Source organism: Scyliorhinus canicula, chromosome 1 (assembly GCF_902713615.1).
Source record: "Scyliorhinus canicula chromosome 1, sScyCan1.1, whole genome shotgun sequence".
Classification (NCBI taxonomy): domain Eukaryota; kingdom Metazoa; phylum Chordata; class Chondrichthyes; order Carcharhiniformes; family Scyliorhinidae; genus Scyliorhinus; species Scyliorhinus canicula.
In genome coordinates, this window is record NC_052146.1 from 19740243 (window position 1) to 19754399 (window position 14157).

Here is a 14157-nt window from a genome sequence, read left to right on the forward strand (position 1 = left end):
AAAGCGTTCCAGGCACCCACCACCCTCTGTGTAAAAAACTTCCCACGCACATCTCCCTTAAACTTTCCCCCTCTCACCTTGACATTGTGACCCCTTGCAATTGACACCCCCAATCTTGGAAAAAGCTTGTTGCTATCCACCCTGTCCATACCTCTCATAATTTTGTAGACCTCAATCAGGTCCCCCCTCAACCTCTGTCTTTCCAACAAAAACAATCCTAATCTACTCAACCTTTCCTCATAGCTAGCACCCGCCATACCAGGCAACATCCTGGTGAACCTCCTCTGCACCCTCTCTAAAGCATCTACATCCTTCTGGTAATGTGGCGACCAGAACTGCACGCAGTATTCCAAATGTGGCCTAACCAAAGTCCTATACAACTGTAACATGACCTGCCGACTCTTGTACTCAATACCCCATCCGATGAAGGCAAGCATGCTGTATGCCTTCTTGACCACTCTATCAACCTGCGTTGCCACCTTCAGGGTACAATGGACCTGAACTCCCAGATCTCTCTGTACATCAATTTTCCCCAGGACTCTTCCATTGACCGAATAGACTGCTCTTGAATTAAATCTTCCAAAATGCATCACCTCGCATTTGCCTGGATTGAACTCCATCTGCCATTTCTCTGCCCAACTCTCCAATCTATCTATATTTTGCTGTATTCTCTGACAGTCCGCCTCGCTATCTACAACTCCACCAATCTTAGTATAATTTGCCAACTTGCTCATCAGACCACCTATACCTTCGTCCAGATTATTTATGTATATCACAAACAACAGTGGTCCAAGCACGGATCCTTGTGGAACACCACTAGTCACCTTTCTCCATTTTGAGACACTCCCTTCCACCACTACTCTGTCTCCTGTTGCCCAGCCAGTTCTTTATCCATCTAGCTAGTACACCCTGAACCCCATAACGACTTCACTTTTTCCATCAACCTACCAGGCGAAACTTTATCAAATGCTTTACTGAAGTCCATGTATATGACATCTACAGCCCTTCCCTCATCAATTAACTTTGTCACTTCCTCAAAGAATTCTATTAGGTTTGTAAGACATGACCTTCCCTGCACAAAACCATGCTGTCTATCACTGATAAGTCTATTTTCTTCCAAATGTGAATAGATCCTATCCCTCAGTATCTTCTCCAACAGTTTGCCTACCACTGACGTCAAGCTCACAGGTCTATAATTCCCTGGATTATCCCTGCTACCCTTCTTAAACAAAGGGACAACATTAGCAATTCGCCAGTCCTCCGGTACCTCACCCGTGCTCAAGGATGCTGCAAAAATATCTGTTAAGGCCCCAGCTATTTCGACCCTCGCTTCCCTCAGTAACCGGGGATAGATCCCATCCGGTCCTGGGGACCTGTCCATCTTAATGTCTTTTAGAATACCCAAAACTTCCCCCTTCCGTATGACGACTTGACCTAGAGTATTTAAACATCCATCCCTAGCCTCAACATCCGTCATGTCCCTCTCCTTGGTGAATACCGATGCAAAGTACTCATTAAGAATCTCACCCATTTCCTCTGACTCCACGCATAAATTCCCTCTTTTGTCTTTGAGTGGGCCAATCCTTTCTCTAGTTACCTTCTTGCTCCTTATATACGAATAAAAGGCTTTGGGATTTTCCTTAACCCTGTTAGCCAAAGATATTTCATGACCCCTTTTAGCCCTTTTTATTGTGCGTTTGAGATTCGTCCTACTTTCTCGATATTCCTCCAAAGTTTCATCAGTTTTAAGTCGCCGTGATCTTATGTATGCTTCCTTTTTCATCTTAGCTAGACTCACAATTCCACCCGTCATCCATGGTTCCCAAAACTTGCCATTTCTATCCCTCATTTTCACAGGGATATGTCTGTCCTGCACTCTAATCAACCTTTCCTTAAAAGACTCCCACATTTCAAATGTGGATTTACCCTTAAACAGCTGCTGCCAGTCCACATTCGCTGGTTCCTGCCGAATTTTGTTATACTCGGCCTTTCCCCAATTTAGCACTCTTCCTTTAGGACCACTCTCGTCTTTGTCCATGAGTATTCTAAAACTTACGGAATTGTGATCGCTATTCCCAAAGTAATCACCGACTGAAACCTCAACCACCTGGCCGGGATCATTCCCCAATACGAGGTCCAGTATGGCACATTCCCGAGTTGGACTATTTACATACTGCTCTAAAAAACTCTCCTGGATGCTCCTTACAAACTCTGCTCCATCTACACCTCCAACACTACACGAATCCCATTCAATGTTGGGGAAGTTAAAATCTCCCATCACAACCACCCTATTGCTCCTACATTTTTCTATAATCTGTCTGCATATTTGTACCTCTACTTCATGCTCGCTTTTGGGAGGCCTGTAGTAAAGTCCCAACAATGTTACTGCACCCTTCCTATTTCTTAGCTCTACCCATATTGCCTCAGTGCTCGAATCCTCCATAGTGCCCTCCTTAATCACAGCTGTGATATCATCTCTGACTAGTAATGCAACTCCTCCACCCCTTCTACCTCCCTCTCTATCCCTCCTGAAGCATCTATACCCTGGGATATTCAGTTGCCAGTCCTGCCCTTCCCTCAACCAAGTCTCAGTAATACCAATAAAATCATATTCCCAGGTACTAATCCAAGCCCTAAATTCATCTGCCTTACCTGCTACACTTCTCGCATTAAAACAAATGCACCTCAGACCACCTGTCCCTTTGCGATCATCATCTCTACCCTGTCTACTCTTCCCTTTAGTCACATTGAGTTTATTATCCAGTACCTTACTGGCTTTAGTTGCTGCCTCTTTACTGACCTCTAACTTCCTAATCTGGTTCCCATCCCCCGCCACATTAGTTTAAAACCTCCCCAACAGTGTTAGCAAAAGCACCCCCTAGGACATTGGTTCCAGTCCTGCCCAGGTGTAGACCATCCGGTTTGTAATGGTCCCACTGCCCCCAAAACCGGTTCTAATGTCCCAAAAATCTGAACCCCTCTCCCCTGCACCATCTCTCAAGCCACGTATTCATTCTGGCTATTCTTGAATTTCTACTCTGACTGTCTCGTGGCACTGGTAGCAATTCTGAGATTACTACCTTTGATGTCCTACTTTTTAACTTATCTCCTAACTCCCTAAATTCTGATTATAGGACCTCATCCCATTTTTTATCTATATCATTGGTGCCTATATGCACCATGACAACTGGCTGTTCACCCTCCCCCTTCAGTATGTCCTACAGCCGATCTGAGACATCCCTGACCCGTGCACCCGGGAGGCAACATACCATTCGGGAGTCTCGTTTCCGACCACAGAAACGCCTGTCTACTCCCCTTACAATTGAATCCCCTATGACTATAGCCCTGCCAGTCTTTTTCCCGCCCTTCTGTGCAGCAGAGCCAGCCACGATGCCATGAGCCTGGCTACTACTGCCTTCCCCTGGTGAGTCATCTCCCCCAACGGTATCCAAAACGGTATACCTGTTTTGGACGGAGATGACCGTAGGGGACACCTGCACTGCCTTCCTGCTCTTTCTCTGCCTTTTGGTCACCCATTCCCTGTCTCCCTCACCAATCCTAATCTGCGGTGTGACCAACTCACTGAACGTTCTATCCACAACCTCCTCAGCATCTCGGATGCTCCAAAGTGAGTCCATCTGCAGTTCCAGAGCCGTCATGCGGTCTAACAGGAGCTGCAGCTGGACACACTTCCCGCACATGAAGAAGTCAGGGGCATCGGCCGCGTCCCTGAATTCCCACATTGAGCACGAGGAGCATAACACGGGTCTGGGATCTCCTGCCATTTTTACCCTTTACCTTAACTGACTACAAATATAATATCAAATAATTAATAAGTGAAAGGAATAAAGATTTTACTTGCCAATCACAATACTCACCAACACACGAAGAGTTAAATTTCTCCCAGCTACAGCTAAATGGAGCACTTTCCTTACCAGCCAATCAGGTCACTGCTTTGCTGTGATGTCACTCTTAAGGTAAGTTTTTAAAGTTTTAAAGAGGTAAACTTACCTTCCCAACGACCCCTCGCCACTGCTCCCGCCAAGAATCTGTAGGCTGCTGCTCCTTATCACCAGTCGTTTTTTTTGATTAGAGGAGGAGGGCGGGTGGGAGACACTACACGTGTAGTGTCTCGGGTTTAGCCGCTGCCCAAATATATCAGTTCACTCACCTTCCCAGAGCGCAATTTGGCCGCTCCCACTCAGCTCCTCCCACCGCTCCTGCAAGGTAAGTTTTTAAAATAAGAAACTTACCTTTCCAACAGCCCCCTGGTTACTGCTCTCGCTGAAAAAAAAAAAAGCACAGTCCGCTGTGGCGTGTAACGCGATAACGCCATTTCGGAGGGGGCGGAGACTCCAAACCTGTCATAATATCCACTCATGTATATACTGAGATGCAGACAGGCAGTGATTGACACATAGGATGACCAATGAACACACAACACAGAACAACCAATCACCAGACAGGACACTGCCACTATAAAGCCCACAGGGCATTAAGACTCCCGCTCTTTTCGGGACATAGACACTGAGACAGTCAGAGTGCACAAGTCAGTGGACATTAGTGCCATGTGGTAGCTAGTAGGTCTGGCCGAGACAGTAAGAGGTCGTCAGTAGGATTTGTAGAGTGTCAACCCACAGCTGAACATCTACAGCAGTTCATAGTTAAATAAAACCGTGTTGGATCATCTCCGGTGTTAGACGTTTGTGTCTAGCATCCCTGCATCCAGTTGCAGTCAACGTCAAACCAACCTGCCGAACACATCAAAACCGGCACCGCCCCGATTTGAGCGTCGAAGGGAATGTCTGTCCGATCGCCGATGACGATATCGGCACCGGGTAATGGAGAATCCCTCCCTCTGTATCTGGAAGACCCACTCAGTATGAAACCATCCATTTGAATTTGTTTCAGGGACGGGCATTCAGTCAACATCGGTCTGGAACGGTTATTTTGTTCCTCCTTGAGACAGGGAGTGTTTCAATCCACAAGAGAGATCAGGTGACCCTCAGGCAGCCATCTTGTGTTGTCTTGCGTAATCAGTCTTTTAAAATGCAAAAATGAGTCTGCAGTTCGGAATATATTCAGAATATACTGACACCAGCAGAAGCACAATTTCACAGGCTCTGCTGCTGTATTGCAACCATGTGAGTCCAGACAATGAACAGTGACAAGCTATTTGACTGAGCTCAATCCAATCTTTACCTGATAACCTTTTGTGTACTTTAAGCAGAAATTCCTGGATAACAATCAGGAAAAGAGAAACAAAAAATACTTGCATTTATAGAGCACTTTTCACGACCACCAGATGTCTCAAAGCGCTTTATTTTGAAATGGACTCTGTCGTAATTCCGGAAACATGGCAGCTAATTTCCTCACAGCAAACTCCGGGTCGGAGAATCGTCGCCATTGGGGCCGGCGTGGCTGGCGTGGTGCCAGTCAGGGTATGCAGCAACTCTGCGACGCAGGCCGGAGCACCGATTCTCCGGCCCGGATGGGCCCAGCGGCCGTCATCAAAAAGCCGAGTCCCGCCGGCGCCGTTCTAACATCCTCTGAGCCGGCAGGACCTTGGCGTTGAAGGGTCCGGGGGCGGCCTGTGGGGGGGGGGGGGGGGGGGGGGGGGTAGTGGTGTTCGACCCGGAGGGGGCCTCCGTAGTGGCCTGGCCCGCGATCAGGGCCCACCAATCGGCGGGCCGGCCTCTCTGTCAGGGGGCCTCCTTTCCTCCACGCCGATTCCTGTAGCCCTGCGCCATTTGGCGTCGGGGCCAGCGCGGGGAAGAAGGCCACTGCGCATGCGCTTGTTGGCGACGGCCCAACTGTGCAGGCGCGGACCCTGCGGTGCTGGATTCAGGCCGGGATTGCCAGCTGGAGCAACGTATGCCCTCCAACGCCGTCCTAGCCTTCTGTGGGCCGCAGAATGGGATCCCGAAACATGCGCTAACACCGGAGTAAAACACTCCCGGGTGGGATTCTCCGACCCCACTCTGGGTCGGAGAATCGCCGGGGGTTAGCGTGAATCCCTCCCTGCCGTCCTCCAAATTCTCCGGGCCCCCAAAAATCAGCCCGGCGTGAATCGGGGCTGCCCAAATTCTCCGGCCTGCGATGGGCCGAAGTCCCGCCAGTCTTTTGCCGGTCCCGCTGGCGTAAATTAGAGTAGGTCCCTTACCGGCGGGGCCTGGCGGCGCGGGCGGGCTCCGGGGCTCTTGGAGGGAGGATCTGGCCCTAGGAGGTGCCCCCACGGTGGCCTGGCCCACGATCGGGGCCCACCGATCCGCGGGCAGGCCTGTGCCGTGGGGGCACTCTATCCTTCCACACTGAAAGCTGTACCGGTCCGCCATTCCTGGTGCGGAAGCAAAGCCCTCTGCGCATGCGTGGAGATGACGTGCCCGTGCATGCGCCAACTCGCGCCGGCCGGCGGAGGCCCTTCTGCGCCAGTTGGCATGGCGCCAAGCCCCTTTCCCACGGCCAGCGGGGCGCAAACCACTCCGGGCGGACCGACGCCGGACTTCAGCGTCGGCACTTAGCCTCCCGATGGGAGAATCTCGCCCCAGGCTTGTCCAATCCTTTGTGCATGGGAGAGCCACATTCAAAATTTTTCCCACAGAAGGGGCTGATGAGCAAATTTCAGAAAGATCAGCAGCGGGATTCTCCGAAATCGGTGCAATGACCCGATGACGGGGCCAAAAACGCGCAAAGCACTCCGGCCCCGGGCCGACCAGAAGTAGCGGAATCCTCCTCCACCCTGGAAGGGGCCAGTACCGGCATGACGCCAAGCGCGACGGCGTGACCCAGAACGGGGTCACATATGCGCGTGGCATTAATGACGCCGTGCAGCATCGCTCCACAATAGATGCCACCGGCGGAGAGACGGCAACGCTGGAATATGGCCGCCCATCGTTCAGCGCTGAAGTTCCAGGAGCCGGACATCGAGGCGCTCCTGGACGCAGTGGAGCACAGGAGGGAGGCCCTGTACCCCGGACACGGCCGCAGGGTCGCACCACACCTCAGCCGACACCTGTGGAGGGAGGTGGCACACCCACCCAGTACACAAACATACAGGACACACCCACCCAGGACACCCAAAGACGGGACGGACGGACAAGACACACCACCCTAGGGGACCCCGGATTTCGGGTCCGATGAGGACTTCGGCATAACCACTGTTATCTCCAACACCCTCCACCATCGCAGACACTCACCTCATTTGGGCACTTCAGCGATGAGGGTTCTGGGATACTCACTGGTGCGCACAACACAACCGGCCAGGTACAGCAGGTGGAGATAGGAGCAGCCGAGGGGCTGGACGGTCGGAGGGCAGCCCAGCCCAGCAACCAGCTGCCACCCAGACGGGTCCCGGCTTCCTGGAGTTGCCACACCCACCCAGAGACTCGGTGCAGTCACGGACCCAGGGACGATCGAAATGGGTGACGGCCGCTTGCAGCAGCTGCTGACGCAGGTGGAGTGGTCCACCCACGTGCAGGAGCTGGGAGTGGTGCCGGACATGCGAGCCACCCAGGCCGAAACCGCACGGGTGGCATCCGCGGTGGAGGCAATGGGTGCGACGGTGTCAGACATGGGGAGCAGTATGCAAGGCCTGGGGCTTTCCGTGCAGGCGGCATCCATGGCCCAGGACATGGCTGCCCTCTCACAGGAAGTAATGCCCCAGAGCCAACTGCAGATCGCAGAGGCGCTCAATGCCGTGGCCTGGTTCCAGCAGGCCATGACCCAGTCTCAGAAGGCCATGGCCCAGTCTCAGCAGGCAGTGGCCCAGTCTCAGCAGGCCATGACCCAGTCTCAGCAGGCCATGGCCCAGTCTCAGCAGGCCATGGCCCAGTCTCAGCAGGCAGTGGCTCAGTCTCAGCAGGCCATGACCCAGTCTCAGCAGGCCATGGCCCAGTCTCAGCAGGCCATGGCCCAGTCTCAGCAGGCAGTGGCTCAGTCTCAGCAGGCCATGACCCAGTCTCAGCAGGCAGTGGCCCAGTCTCAGCAGGCAGTGGCCCAGTCTCAGCAGGCAGTGGCCCAGTCTCAGAAGGCCATGGCCCAGTCTCAGCAGGCCGTGGCCCAGTCTCAGCAGGCAGTGGCCCAGTCTCAGCAGGCAATGGCCCAGTCCCAGCAGGCCATGGCCCAGTCCCAGCAGGCAGTGGCCCAGTCTCAGCAGGCCATCGCCCAGTCTCAGCAGGCCATGACCCAGTCTCAGCAGGCAGTGGCCCAGTCTCTGCAGGTAATGGCCCAGTCTCAGCAGGCCATGGCCCAGTCTCAGCAGGCAGTGGCCCAGTCTCAGCAGGCAGTGGCCCAGTCCCAGCAGGCCATGACCCAGTCTCAGCAGGCAGTGGCCCAGTCTCAGCAGGCCATGACCCAGTCTCAGCAGGCAGTGGCCCAGTCCCAGCAGGCCATGACCCAGTCTCAGCAGGCCATCGCCCAGTCTCAGCAGGCCATCGCTGGGGGCATCGGCGCCATTACCCAGGTGCTGGCCGGCGTCACACAGACACAGACAGGGATGGCCAACTCCCTGAGCTCCATGGCTGCAAACTTACAGATACTTGTTGATACCAGCACGGGCCTGTGTCGGGTGCTGGATCCGTTCACATCACCGTCCCATGGAGAGGCCAGAGGGCTATCAGGCACCACGAGGGAGGAGGAGGTGCTGGGGCCCGTTCCTGCAGGGGAGGTCCAGGAACACCGCAACACCTCGGACTCCCCTCTTCCCTCCCAGGTTCATCTGGTGGGCAACGACCAGGGCAGGCTGGCAGCGCACCATCCCACTCGCCCGAGGCACAGCCTGGCCCATCCAGGCTGGGCCGCCCCAGGAAACGGCCGCCAAAGGGATCCCGAGTCAAAGGGCAGGAATCACAGGAGTCCACCTCCATTTCTGCTGTACCATCTGGGGAAGCACCTGGACGGAGTCATAGGGCCCGTAAGGCCAAACAATTAGACACTGAGTAAGTTGGCACGGGTGCAGGGCACAGACTAGTTATAGGGGCTAGGGCATGTGTATGAACTGTTTATTATTAAAATCACTTTCACACCTACAGAAGCTCTGTGCGATGCGTGCGGGGGTGGGGTGGGAGGTGAGCGCCAGTGTGTGTGTGAGGGGTGATAGGACGTCGAGCTCAGGTAAGTGTGGGCCCCCCGGGTCACCCTCGCCATCTCTCCCCCGGGCAGACCACAGGACCGTGCGCTGCAGTTTCAAGGCCCGTGCAGGGTCAGTCCAGGAGGAGGGTGTTACTGTGGCCATGAGTCAGACATTGTCTAAGGATGTAGAGCCCGGAGCTCATCGCAGAGCGGGTTGGCAAGATCTTACGGTCTCTGCATTAAACAGGAAACCCTGTTGACAATGGCAGGACCAGAAGATCTCGCCATCGGCCACTGGCAAGCTGTGCTTCGCCACACCACAGAGAACGAGGAAAATCCCAGCCAGAGCTCATTTCTTTACGGCAGAGGTGAATAGATTCTTGATCAAGCAAGGGAGTGAAAGGCGATCGGGGGTAGGCAGGATGCAGATTCAAGGACACTATCAGATTAATCATCATCTTATTAAATGACAGAGCAGGCTCGAGGGGATGAATGGCCACTCCTGCTCCTAATTTATATGTTCAAATGTACATTCCATTCCTCTCTGCTGAAGATATTCTTGTGAAAGACAGGTCTACAGATATCAGCGACTCACAGCATCCTGCTCAGGAGCATTAAGCACGTTCCAACTGCTGGATCAGTTGAAGTCAGTGAATTTAGAACTTCCTGAGCATTGTCTGTGGTCTCTTTGGCTCTGTTGCTTCATATCTAGTGATGACGTGATCCAGAATTAATCTCTAATTTATCATCTCCCCTACTCATAAGACTTTGACAATTACTTACCTGCCCCTTCTGAACTATTCGCCCCAACTGTTGGTGAATTATTAATCAATGAGAGTGCAGAGTGTTGAAATGGCACTTTGTTTACACTTTGTTCACAGGCAAACAAAATCTTGAACAATTTACATTGATCGCATGAAAAGCTGACAAACGGAAAGTATCCGAAACCTCAAGGTAAGGCTTCAGCCGAACCTATCCGGTGTGGTTCGGGAGCTCAGGGACTGTGTCAGGACAGTAATTGCTGGAGTACGCCACTGTCATCAGTAAATTAGTATTCTTGTGTGATTACGAAGATGGCAAGCAGTCAGGAATCACTCATCTTAATTAGATTGCTAGTGACTTTCAGTTGTCTTTCCAGTCAATATTGCCTCTAATGCCATAAAAGATGCTGCTGTTTCAGACCAAAGGACCTTTCTTTATCTTGATTCTTTCTGACTCAGAACTGATGGGAATTACCATGATGGGGGTCCTCAGGGTACATCAGTGCACTGTGTAAACCTTAATGATGACAGGAAAATTATTCAGCTTGTTGCCTCATCCTGGACTGTGTGCGCCAATCAGGACCACAGTCTCAGATTAACTGGAACAGTTTGCTCTATACAAGTGTATCTGAAGACTATAATTAAATTGGTCAGATTAATTAAAAAGCAAACAAAACAATTCCTCAGCACTCCTCCGATGGCTCAGTTGGTAATTACTCTGACTGCTGAGTCATTCAAACCAGAAGGTCCTTGCCTGTGATGAGATATCGGTCTCTGCTGGAGGCGGGAATAGAGACACTACAGTTGGGTAAGAAGTATGGATCTTTAAGAAATTATTTTTTGTTAAAAGTGTGCAGAACAGCAATGCAATTAGCTGGCACAATATTCGTTCCCTCTCTCTCTCTGAAAAAAACCCCCCAATTCGTGAGTCAGAAACGAAGAGAAAATAAAAATAAAGGTCGCAAAGACTGCAGTCCCTCCATTGGAGTCACTGGACTCTACAAACATCTGGCGCCCTGCGTACCTCTTTATCGAGAAAATGGCCGCCAGTATGAGGTAAATGGAAAAGTGACGCCAACGTAATGGACAGGGAGAGAGGTGATTACCCTGGTTCGCTCGGGTCCGAGTCCTGTACTAATTGATCAGAAGGGTTTGAATGGGTGATTAACACAGGGTAAACAAAACAAACCTAGAAACAAAGTATGTTGACGAATACTCGGAGATAGGGGGAATCAGGTGGTAGTCCGCAGCATGGAAGATGGGACAGGGAAGGTGGAGGAAGACTGAAAGAAAAGTTCCCGAACACTTTGGCTAGAGAGCATGTGGTAAACCACTGTTACACCTGTATTAGGTGATGTAAGGTAGGACGTGTACTACAGGTTCGCCAGTAGTCCCTGCCTACTGGCTCCGCCCAGTAGGAGGAGTATAAATATGTGTGTCCTCATTCAGCGGCCATTTCGTCAGCTGCATCTCAGAGCTCTAAAGCCTCAGTTATACCCAACTCTAGTCTTTGTACAATTGATCATGCATCAGAGCACACTCTTTCGATCACAAGGTATTGAGATCAACAAACTTTGTGCCAACTGTCGATTGTGAACCATTCTCCATTGTCCCAGATTGTATACATTTTATGTCTATTGGCTAATACATCATCTAGCTGTTACTTAACAAACCTAATAAACTCCCTTAAAATTATTTATGAATACTTTATTAAAATATTTTAATGGAACGTGGGTGTATGTGGCTGGGCTAGCATTTATTACCCATCCCTAGTTCCACTTGCTGGGGAGGCATTTAAGAGTCATGACTGCCTATCTTAGATATCAGTGACTCCTGAATTCAAAAGCTGACAATGCTCTTTAGCTGTGGGAAGAGAAAATGAACCAAGTTTCTGGTCATCGGCCATGTGTGTGGACATTAGGTGAGGACCATTCTAATTGACTATGATACCCTCCATAGTTGAATACTGCAGAGATGATTGCCTGTAAAAGAAAGAACTTGTATTTGTATAGTACCTTTGACAGCTTTGGAGTGTTCAAAAATCCTTTGGAGCCACTGACGTACTTCTCGAGTGTCATCGCTGTTGTGCTCTGGGAAAATACAGGAATTAATTTGTAAACAGCACAGCCGGGCAAACAGCAGTTTGACAAATCCCAAATCATCTGTCAGGGCTCAAATGTCAATATGGATGAAATATTGGTAACCTTAGAATAGTCCCCAAGTCAAATTAAACAACACCTTTAGCAGAACTGAAGACACAATCAGGCACTGAGAGAATGGAATTTCTTTCCTATTAAATAGAATTACTTAACCTCCACAGCACAGAAATAGGTCATTGCGAATATACCAAATCGGAGCAGAAGTAGCCCATTCAGCCCCTCAAGCCTGTCTGCCATTTAATAAGATCCTGGGCGGGATTCTCTGACCCCCCCGCCGGGTCGGAGAATTGCCAGGGGCAGCGTGAATCCCGCCCCCGCCGGCTGCCGAATTTTCCGGTGCTGGGGGTTTTTTGGGGTTGGAATCGCGCCGTGCTGGTCGGCGGCCGTTGGCAGCGGCACCCCCGGGCAATTCTCCGGCCCCCGATGGGCCGAGTGGCCGCCTGTTTTTTGCCAGTCCCGCCGGCGTAAATTGGAGTAGGTCCTTACCGGCGGGACCTGGCGGAGCGGGCGGCCTCCGGGGTTTTCGGGGGGGGGGGGGCGCGAGAGGGTCAGGCCCCAGGAGATGCCCCCACAGTGGCCTGGCCCGCGATCGGGGCCCACCAATCCATGGGCGGGCCTGTGCCGTGGTAGCATTCTATTCCTCTGCATCGGCCGCTATGGTCCTCCACCATGGCCGATGTGGAGGCGAACCCTCCCGCACATGCGCTGGGATGACGCCAGCACAGGCTGGCGCTCCCGTGCATGTGCCAACTCGTGCCGGCTGGCGGAGGCCCTTCGGCACCGGTTGGCATGGCGCCAAGCTCCTTCCCCACCGGCCGGTGCGGCACAAACCACTCCGGGGCCGGCGTAGCCGCTGAAGGTGAGGAGGCTTCCGCACCTTTGGGGCAGCCCGATGCCGGATTGGTTCACGCCACTCCTTCCCGCCGGAGTTGCCCGCCCCGCTGATTACGGAAGAATCCCGCCCATGTGTGTTGTGTTCCACATTCCCCTTCTAATGCCGATCTTTGATTCTCTAGCCCAACAAGAATCCATCTACCTACGTCTTATAAATATTCCGTGTTCCCGCTTCCACCGGCTTCTCAGGCAGAGAGCTCCAAAGTTGCACAACTCTCTGAGAGAAAATAAACTTCTCCTCATCTCTGTTCTATAAGGGTGACTCCTAATTTTAAAACAGCCCCCCTGGATCAGGACCCACCCACAAGAGGAAATGTCCACTTTGTCTGTATCATTCCGGAACTTATATACTTCAATCAAGCCACCCCTCACTCTTCCAAACTCTCGTGGAAACAAGCCCAGTCTTTCCAACCTATCCTCATAAGTCACCCTGTTCATTCCAGGTATCAATCGCGTGAATCTCCTCTGAACCACCTGCAGCACATTTCCATCCTTAAATAAGGAGACCAAAACTGCACACAGTGGCCGGAATTCTATGATCGTTGCGATTCACTTTTCCCATCGACAGCACACCCCGGACCGTGGGTTTCCCGGCGGCATGGCGTGGTTACAAAGGAATGCCCACTGACAAGCAGCGGGTAGCTAGGATCCGGCTGCCAGCGAGAAACAGGAGTCTGGGGGCAGAGAATCCAGCCCAGTATTCGATCTCGCCCAATGTCTTGTAGAATTGAAGCTTAACATCAGTAATTTTACTTTCAGTTCCTTTCACAATAACGGATAGATTCCTATTTTCCTTTTCCATTACAAGCTGCAACTTCATACGAACCTTTTGTTACTGATGCCTGAGAACACCGAAATCCCTCTGTATCTCAGCTACATACTTTTCTGCCTATCTTTGTCTCGTCTGCAAATTTAGCTCCCATGTCTTCACTCCCTTCATCTAAGCCACTGAGGCCCCAGCACAGACTCCTGCAGGACCCCACTCATCACACCCTGCAAACCAAACAAAGGCCCATTTATACATACTCTCTGTCAGCCAGCCTATCTTCAATCCAGACTAATATGTTACCCCTCACAACATGAGCTTCTAATGTTTGCAATAACTTTTGATGTGGCATCTTATCAAATGCGTTCTGGAAATCCAAGTACAGGAGCCGGGATTCTCTCAGCCCGGGTGCAGACTGGAGAATCCCCGCGGAGAATCACGCCATGCCACCCTGGAGAATCGGCACCATTGGCGCCGGCGTGGTTGGCACGGTGCCGGTTGGGGGCCG

At 51.8% G+C, this 14157-nt stretch overlaps 1 long non-coding RNA gene across 1 annotated transcript in view; it reads right to left on the reverse strand.

The window, feature by feature from the left end:
* The window catches only part of LOC119977216, a 94316-nt gene extending 82405 nt beyond the window's left edge, over positions 1-11911 (reverse strand). Inside the window, exon 1 of the long non-coding RNA XR_005463140.1 lies at positions 11846-11911. This is a non-coding gene — a long non-coding RNA (uncharacterized LOC119977216). The remainder of the gene's footprint in view (positions 1-11845) is intronic.
* Between the last annotated feature and the right edge of the window lie 2246 nt (positions 11912-14157).